Here is an 8,303-nt window from a genome sequence, read left to right as displayed (position 1 = left end):
AAAATGCCTAATGAATCTACAGCAGTTTTGGCAGAACCACCTATCCCTCTGCCCATCATCATGCATCCTAGACACCACATCCATTTCAGTAGGTTATACCATTAGAACTCTGTGTGGAGTTACGAAGTGTAATAAATAAGCAAGCCCATTATAAGCTGCAGTGTTATCACTGACTACTGTTTATTCTTTTGCCTTGTATTTATTTATTGCTTTTGATGTTCTCTTGTTTGACTCTCTGTTCACATTCTCACGTGTATGTTATAATTGTAGTTATAAAGTATTCAAAGAACTAAAACTGCAATATACTTATACCTCTTGAATAATATAGCACATTTACTGAAATCGCCACTTTCTAATACACATCACTTCAAGTTGACACGAATGTATTTGTAACCCTTATAGTATCGCATTGTTGTCCATCTGTCGTATCAAGTTGAAATTAAAGTCACATACTAAGGTCAGGTAGGTTCCTTGGTGGTGTAAAAAATTTAAGTGTCCAAGTAAATGCAATCATGTCATATATTTTGACACTCATGAATACACTCATCAAAACATGTAGAGTACTTCTTGTTGACCTAGAATCATCAAATTTGGCAAGAAGTAAGGTTTCATGGTACAAGGAAAAAAAGTCAAAAACTGTTACCTTGTAATTACATCACATAAAAAATATAGTTTTGCCATTATAGCTTACACTGCTTTCATCATCCATCAGAAAGTGTAATAGAAAAATATTACTGCATGCAAACATAAAACGTAAGTTGTAGTCATGTTTTAGTAAGTAAATAAAAATAATTTATTAAATCTTCCCTCTCTACATATATACAGTTAAGTCCTTTGCTTGTTTCCCTTTTTCTTTGTCAGTGTTAGTCTCATGAACTAGTGTAGAGATTTTGATATGAACTTTGAATTCCCGGGACTCACATCATTGAGATTCTCAATTCCTGGGATGCATAAGTTATCTACAGTTAAGTTTGTATGGAATCCTCAGTGTGCATGTCCTACTCGCACTTGACCAATTTTACATTAAGTAATCATGTAACTATATTACACTAATACTAATGAGAAGACTTTTTAACAAAAATAAAATTTCTTGATTGTTACGCTCCACTACTGTGCTCACACTGTGTTTATGTCTAGTAATAGACATAGCAATTTTGATTCTGAGCATGTATCTAATTACCAATAGGTGTATTACATTATCTATCCAACTGATGTTTACTGTTTTGTCATGCACATTGTATCTTTTGTGCCCTGGGTATGTTTCACAGGGGGGAAAAAATATCTTCTATGGACTTTAGCAAAAATTCAAGTGGAGAAAATGAAGATGGAAATACTAAGGGACATGAAGACTCATTAAAATTTTCGTTTCCACTTCAGTGTGTTACATATGACACAAGAGAGTTACATAATTAGCTTTGTTTGTAAAAAATTGTAAACAGCTATGTTTTACAGGACTGCCTGTAACAAATCAAGACCTGTGCTGGCTCAGTTAAGCCTGTGTTAACACAATTTAAATACACTTTTTCTTCCTTTTTGTGTTCGAAGGAGAGTTCTTGTTGTGTGTAATATAGCATCCTTGAATCTCATATCAGAGTTTATGTGTTACTCAATATGCAGCATTGAATATTGTACTATCTTATGATGACATTTCATATTTTATCAGTCAGTGTTTAATATGTATGGAGTCATTGCATATTATATACCTACTGGTACTAAACACACCTTGTTAGCAATAAAATCACAAGCTTTAGTAATTCCTAATAATGTTTTCATGATTTTTATAATTAGCTGAAACAAAATTTTCAAATGTAAAGGAAAATCGAACCAATTTTGTAATGCAGTTATTTTAATGTGAAATAATTCTTCTTAAAGTTCCAAAATATTGGTATAGAAATATCAAGACGGTTTAGTATTGAAATGAAATGTCATGTGGCTAGGGCCTCCCATCAGGTAGACCGTTTGCTTGGTGCAGGTCTTTACCCAGTCCCTGAGCAGAGAAAATCTCCGACCCAGCCGGGAATCGAACCCGGGCCCTTAGGCTTGACATTCTGTCACGCTGACCACTCAGCTACCAGGGGCGGTAGTATTAAAAACATAACATGCAAAGTAACTTGTTGAACTAAAGAATGTAATGCTTGCCTGAAAATGTGTGTAAATGTTAGTAATCAAAACAATTGTGTTTTTAGTAGAGTTTTTTTAGAAATCATTACTTACAGTTAATATGTTACAAAATTTAATGTTGAAAAACTTTGAATTTTACAAAATTATATATGAAGAATGTGTTTATGTTTCCCATTGAATGTGCTGTAATGTACTAATAATTTTCTGCAAGTTTTCTCCATTGTAAACTACATAAAATACTGTTTGTAATAATACCTTAAATTGACTGTGTTACTGAGGCTTTATATAAGTGACCACAGGACTGTTGATAGCTGTTAAAGTTATTCACTCAAAGAACACTGTTTGATACAGTTTTTTATGGGCAGTAAGCTGAACTGAATAAATGAAAAAGTTATTGATTAAGTGGTGTCTGATTTTTTTCCATTTCAAAAAAGTTACCCTCCATGAATTGCAAAAATGATATAGAAATGCCAGAAGTAATGACAACAGGATTTCTGCAGTGAACAAATACAGAGAACAATATACGTATCAACAATAACTCTACAAGCTGACTATGGGTGTTAAAAGTAAAATTTCCTGTTCTAAGAATGACAGTATTCACAATACACCTCACCTCAACTGTTAGCTAAATGTCTGAATTTATTGACTGTGTCCCCCTCCCCCCCACATGAAAACAGGAATATTAAAGAACCTAAGTCCACAGTTACACCTCTAGCCTCACATACACTGAGTACAAATGACTGTTTACAGTGATTTGTCCATCAGATTGGCAATTTGAGCACCACGACTCCTTGTATGCTCCTTGAGAGAAGGCTACGTGCCAGCAACAGATTTCATTCTCTGTCCTACCTATAAGAACAAGTGCCTCAATGCACAGCACAAGCACTCCCCAGAGTAATTCAGACACTTAAGACACACACTTGAAATTTCATTTCAAGAGGAAGGCACCAGTGAAGGTCCTTCACTAGAACCTCATCAATAAGCCACACAGGAAATCTTGAACTGAGTTAAACCAGATTTTTGCAACATACTGATTGACAGACCCGTCACAAAAGGTAATCACAGAAACTGGACGACATTACATTAGTCATATGCCCATGGTGGGGTCTTTGGGACGTGAAAGTAGTCAAACATATACATTTAACAAAAGTGCAACAGGATGAAAAGACTTAACATGATGAAAAACTATTGTACTGCAGTGCTAATGATAGTTATAAAATAACTTAAAAATTTTAAGCTTTAGTAAGATACTTTTCAATGGTATGGGAGGAACTGCACAACAATGTTCTTTATTCGTTTTAAAATCCACCACGTTATCTACACAACAGTGAAAATCCTGTCCCTCTAGCAGGTTGTTGGATATATATGTGTACCCATGTATCTGACTCCTTTTAGAGCCAAGCACGCACGCACGCACGCTTACACACACACACACACACACACACACACACACACACACACACACACACACACACACAATTAGATATACATGATCTCTGTGAAGCTTTGAAGTAGCTGTCAAAAAAAAAAAAAAATTCTTTTAAGAGTTCTCTGCAGAATGTTCTAAAACATTAGAGATAATTCTTGTAAAACACTTTCATATTGTGAAAAAACTGTCCCTTGGAGCTGAATTTCCCCCAAAACTTATTCCTTAACTCGTTTTTGTTCTTGCAATCTTCAGTCCAAAAACGAGCTTGATGCATCTCTCCACACTAGAATGGACTGTGCAAGCCTCTTTCATGTCCAAATGCAATCTACATCTAACAATGGAAAATCCTGGATGGAATGCAACAGTATTGTGCCGTTCCAGAACTAAGCATCTCCGCTTTATGGTGAGTAGTAACTATCCTTTTCACTATATTGTTGCAACCTACATCCATCTGAACATACTTACTGAATTCATCTCTTGGTCTTCCTTGACAATTTACACCCCTCACACTTCCCTTCATTACCAAACCGATACCTCAGGATGTGTCCCATCAACCAAGTCCTCCATTAGCCAATTTGTGCCATAAATTTTTTCCCCAATTTGTTTCAGTACCTCTTCATTATTATATGCAGTCTATCCATCTAATCGTCATCACTCTCGCGTAGTGTATTTCAACTATTCTCTTCTTGTCTGAACTGCTGATTGTCCATGTCTCATTCTGACTGTCGATGTTTCACTTCCGTACAATGCTACACTCCTCACAAATATCTTCAGAAATAGACTTCCTAACACTTAAATTTATATTCAATGCTGACAAATTTCTCTTCTTCAGAAATACTTTTGTTGTCATTGTACTCTGTATCCTCTCTAATTTGGCAATCTTAAGTTAGATTACTGCCCAAACAGCAAAACTCATATACTACTTTCATTGTCCTATTTTCTAATATACCACATTCGACATAACCTGATTTAATTTGACTGCATTCCATCACCCTTATTTTATTTTTGTTGATGTTCATCTCATAATCTCTTTTCAACACATTATCCATTCCATTAAACTGTTTCCTCCAAGTCCTTTGCTGTCACCAACAGATTTCTGATGTCTTAGGAAAACCTAAGAGTTTTTATTACTACTCCCTGAACTACAATTCTCTCTACTCTTTCCTTGGTTTCCTTTACTGCTTGCTCAATGTACAGATTGAATAACATTGGAGATAGGCTACAACACTGTCTCACTTCCTTTTCAACCACAGCTTCCCTGTACTGTCCATTGATCCATAACTGGAGTCTAGTTCTGCACGAGACATAAATGATGTGTCACTTCCTGTATTTTATCCCTGCTACCTTCTAAATTTCAGTGTCTTCCATCAACACTGTCAAAAAGCTTTCTTTAAATCTAAAAATGCTACAAATGTAGATTCATTTCTGTTTAACCTTTCTTCTAGGATACGTCATAACATCAATATTATCTCGTATGTTCCTGCATTTCCCCGGAACCCAAAATGATCAACCCCAAGGTTGGCTTCTACCATTTTCTCCCTTTACTTCTAAATACATTGTGTCAGTACTTTGCAAGCAACCTTGTTAAAATATTGGCTTGGTAATATTCATATCAGTCAGCACTTTTGTGTGTGTGTGTGTGGAATTATTAGATTCGCCTTGAAGTTTGAGGGTATTTCACCTGTCTCATATATTTTGCACACCAAATGAAACAGTTTGTTATGGCTGGCTGTCCCACTGTTGTCTACTCCAGGTGCCTTGTTTCAACTAAACTCTTCTCACAGTATTGTATCTCCCATCTCATCTTCATCTATTTTGTCTTCTCTTTTGACAACTTAGTCTTCAAGTTCATTCCCCTTGTATAGTCCAACTCCATATTTCTTCCACCTTTCATCCTTCCCTTACTTGCTTACTACAAGCTTGCCCATTAGTCATTAAGGAATGGAAATTTGAGTATATGTAACAAACCAGTTACTTTATTTTTAAATCACATATAGCAGTGATCATGTGCCCCACAAATGTAAATGAACTACGATACTTTGTTAATTCTAGGCAATGATATTTCCAACTAAACTTATGATCTGCCTGCAATCCCAAAAATTTAATATTTCCATTTGTCTTGAACCATGGTTAGACATTTTTAAATATTTCATTACCGGCCATTTTATAGGGGGATGTGTACTAATTTTTATTCCTGTGTTTGCATTATCTGCAAAAAAGGATAATGTTTGCATCTTCTAAAACTGTATCTGAGAAATCAGAGGACCAAAACTAAAACCTCATGGTGCACCAAGACTGTTTCAAATTCTGGTTGCTTATTGTTATGTGATCAACATGAAATTGATTCATTAAGATAAGATTTAAGCCATATACCTGTTGCACCTATTACATCAGTTTTTTTTTTAACTTTTGTCTGAGTATATCACGGTTCACATCATCATAAGCCTCAGCCAAGAGGAGAAATATTCCCTACAGTGTTGGCAGTAATTTCTAGTTTATTGATACTAGCATATTAAGTCATCAGTTAACTACGCTATTTTTCTACTCCCTGTGGCAGTCTGGCATAGGGCATAGGAAATTCCATCTCCTGCTTTCTTCATCCACAGTAGTCTAACACTCCTTCTATAATCTATCAGACGTGGCTACAGAAAATGTGAACAAATAATATCAAGCATCTCATAATATGAAATACGCAACTTAAAACTTCAGGAGGCTGAAACACACCTATTTCTCTACATGACCCAATATTTCAGCCAGCTGAGGTCATAAGGAAGGAAATAAAACATTCTGCAGAGAAAGCAACATTGAAAATCCGTTAATTCCAGCACATGTACTACAGAATAGATACTATTAAATGCCTCTGACAGGACTGCCAACTAAGTCACATTAGGAAAATACATGTATACAGGAAAATAAATGTATCCACAAAGTACGCTGGGCAACAAATTCCACACAAAGGATTATGGGACTCAATGAAATTCATACAATGTCCTTCACATGTTGAGAGGTTTCCGGTGCTGTGAAAGATTGACACACACACACACACACACACACACACACACACACACACACACACACACACACACACACACACACACAATACTGCTAACAGAAAATGAATACATTCTCAGACTGAACACAGTCTAATCTCGCCACTTTCATAAATAATGATGGAATGATGAGGACAACACAAACACCCAGGCCCCAGGCACAGAAAATCCCCAACCTGGCCAGGAATCGAACCCGGGACGCTGTGTTCCAGAGGTAGCAACGCTAACCTCTAGACCACGAGCAACAGATTGAATCTTATGTGTAAAGCCAAAACAATATGGCAGGCAGATGTTATAGTACAACATGATATGGATACTGATGCCATAATTTGTGTAAGTGCTGTAAATACAGGAAAACCATACAAGATATAATAATAAAGCGATATCAACAGATATTAAACAAGATTTGAGACAATAAATGATCTCCGGAAACAAGTCTTTGGGAAAGAAATGAACAAGTCAACAGAAATAAGTCAGTTGAAGAAAGAGTAATAGCAGAAACCAAATATACAACTGAATTCCTAAAATCAACATTACAATTTAAGTAGAAAGTGTATCATAATTATGATTTTGATTTTAATCATTTATGTTGTATCTTCTGGCAGAAACCCTACAAAGGTCATAATTAAAGTGCATACAAATACTTGGGACAACTAGTAGTACTACATACCCCAAAAATTCTAAAGCTGAGGAACTGCTTCACGGAGTCATACACACCCAACAAGAGACCACTCAAGAGTATTTCCACCTATATAAGTGGCTACATCTTGAGGACATTAATCCAGTGGATGCTGACCAACATTTCACTGTTTTTTAATTTTATATACTGAAAGAAAAGATATTGTCTGCAAGTATGCAGAGTATTTTACCTCATCCGTGCCTATTAAAGCATCCACTCTCCATCATGAAATCCTGTCAAACAATGTCTAACATAATAATCAAAAAAATTTATATCAAGCACATAAAACACCTTAGATCCAACTACAATAAACTAACTGATGATATAAACACTTTACTTTGTAAAAAAATTTTCACAATTATTTATGTACATCATTATTACAATATACATATATTTACATAGGTACAGCAGTTATTTAGGGGACTGTAACATTGTGAGGGATACACCAATCCTCGAACTTCCATATAAAAATTGGAACAGGTACTTATTCACATACCAGCACAGACTGACACTTCTCATTCTGCAAAATAACACTGAACTACAAATACAGTTTAAAGGAAATCACAAATAGACCCCTTTAACTTTTACATAGTTGTGACAGAATATCTCTGCAAAACATAGTAAATGCAAGGTATATCTATTAGGTTGTAGGGTAGGGGATAGATGTCCCCTCTCTCTCTCTCTCTCTCTCTCTCTCTCTCTCTATCTATCTATCTATCTCTAAATCAAAAAATCTTTGGTTCTCAGTTTTATTTACTTCACTGCAACTATTAGGCCAGTTATGATTTTTATTTTCATGCAGCTAACAGTGAACACTTCCCCATGATAATTCAGCAACAGTATGCTGCAAATACAGACAAATCAATAACAGTTATTGTTAGGGAAGGAAATTCACTGGCTTTTTTTTCTTTTTTTCTTTTTTTTTCCAACTTAACCATCTAGGGATTTGGCTCTAGCAATGTATGGAAAATAAAAACAGCCAAAGTTTGTATGGCCAGACAGAGATTTAAACCCCACTCTTCCT

Source organism: Schistocerca piceifrons, chromosome 8, assembly GCF_021461385.2.
Source record: "Schistocerca piceifrons isolate TAMUIC-IGC-003096 chromosome 8, iqSchPice1.1, whole genome shotgun sequence".
NCBI classification, from domain to species: domain Eukaryota; kingdom Metazoa; phylum Arthropoda; class Insecta; order Orthoptera; family Acrididae; genus Schistocerca; species Schistocerca piceifrons.
This window is presented reverse-complemented; position numbering follows the sequence as displayed.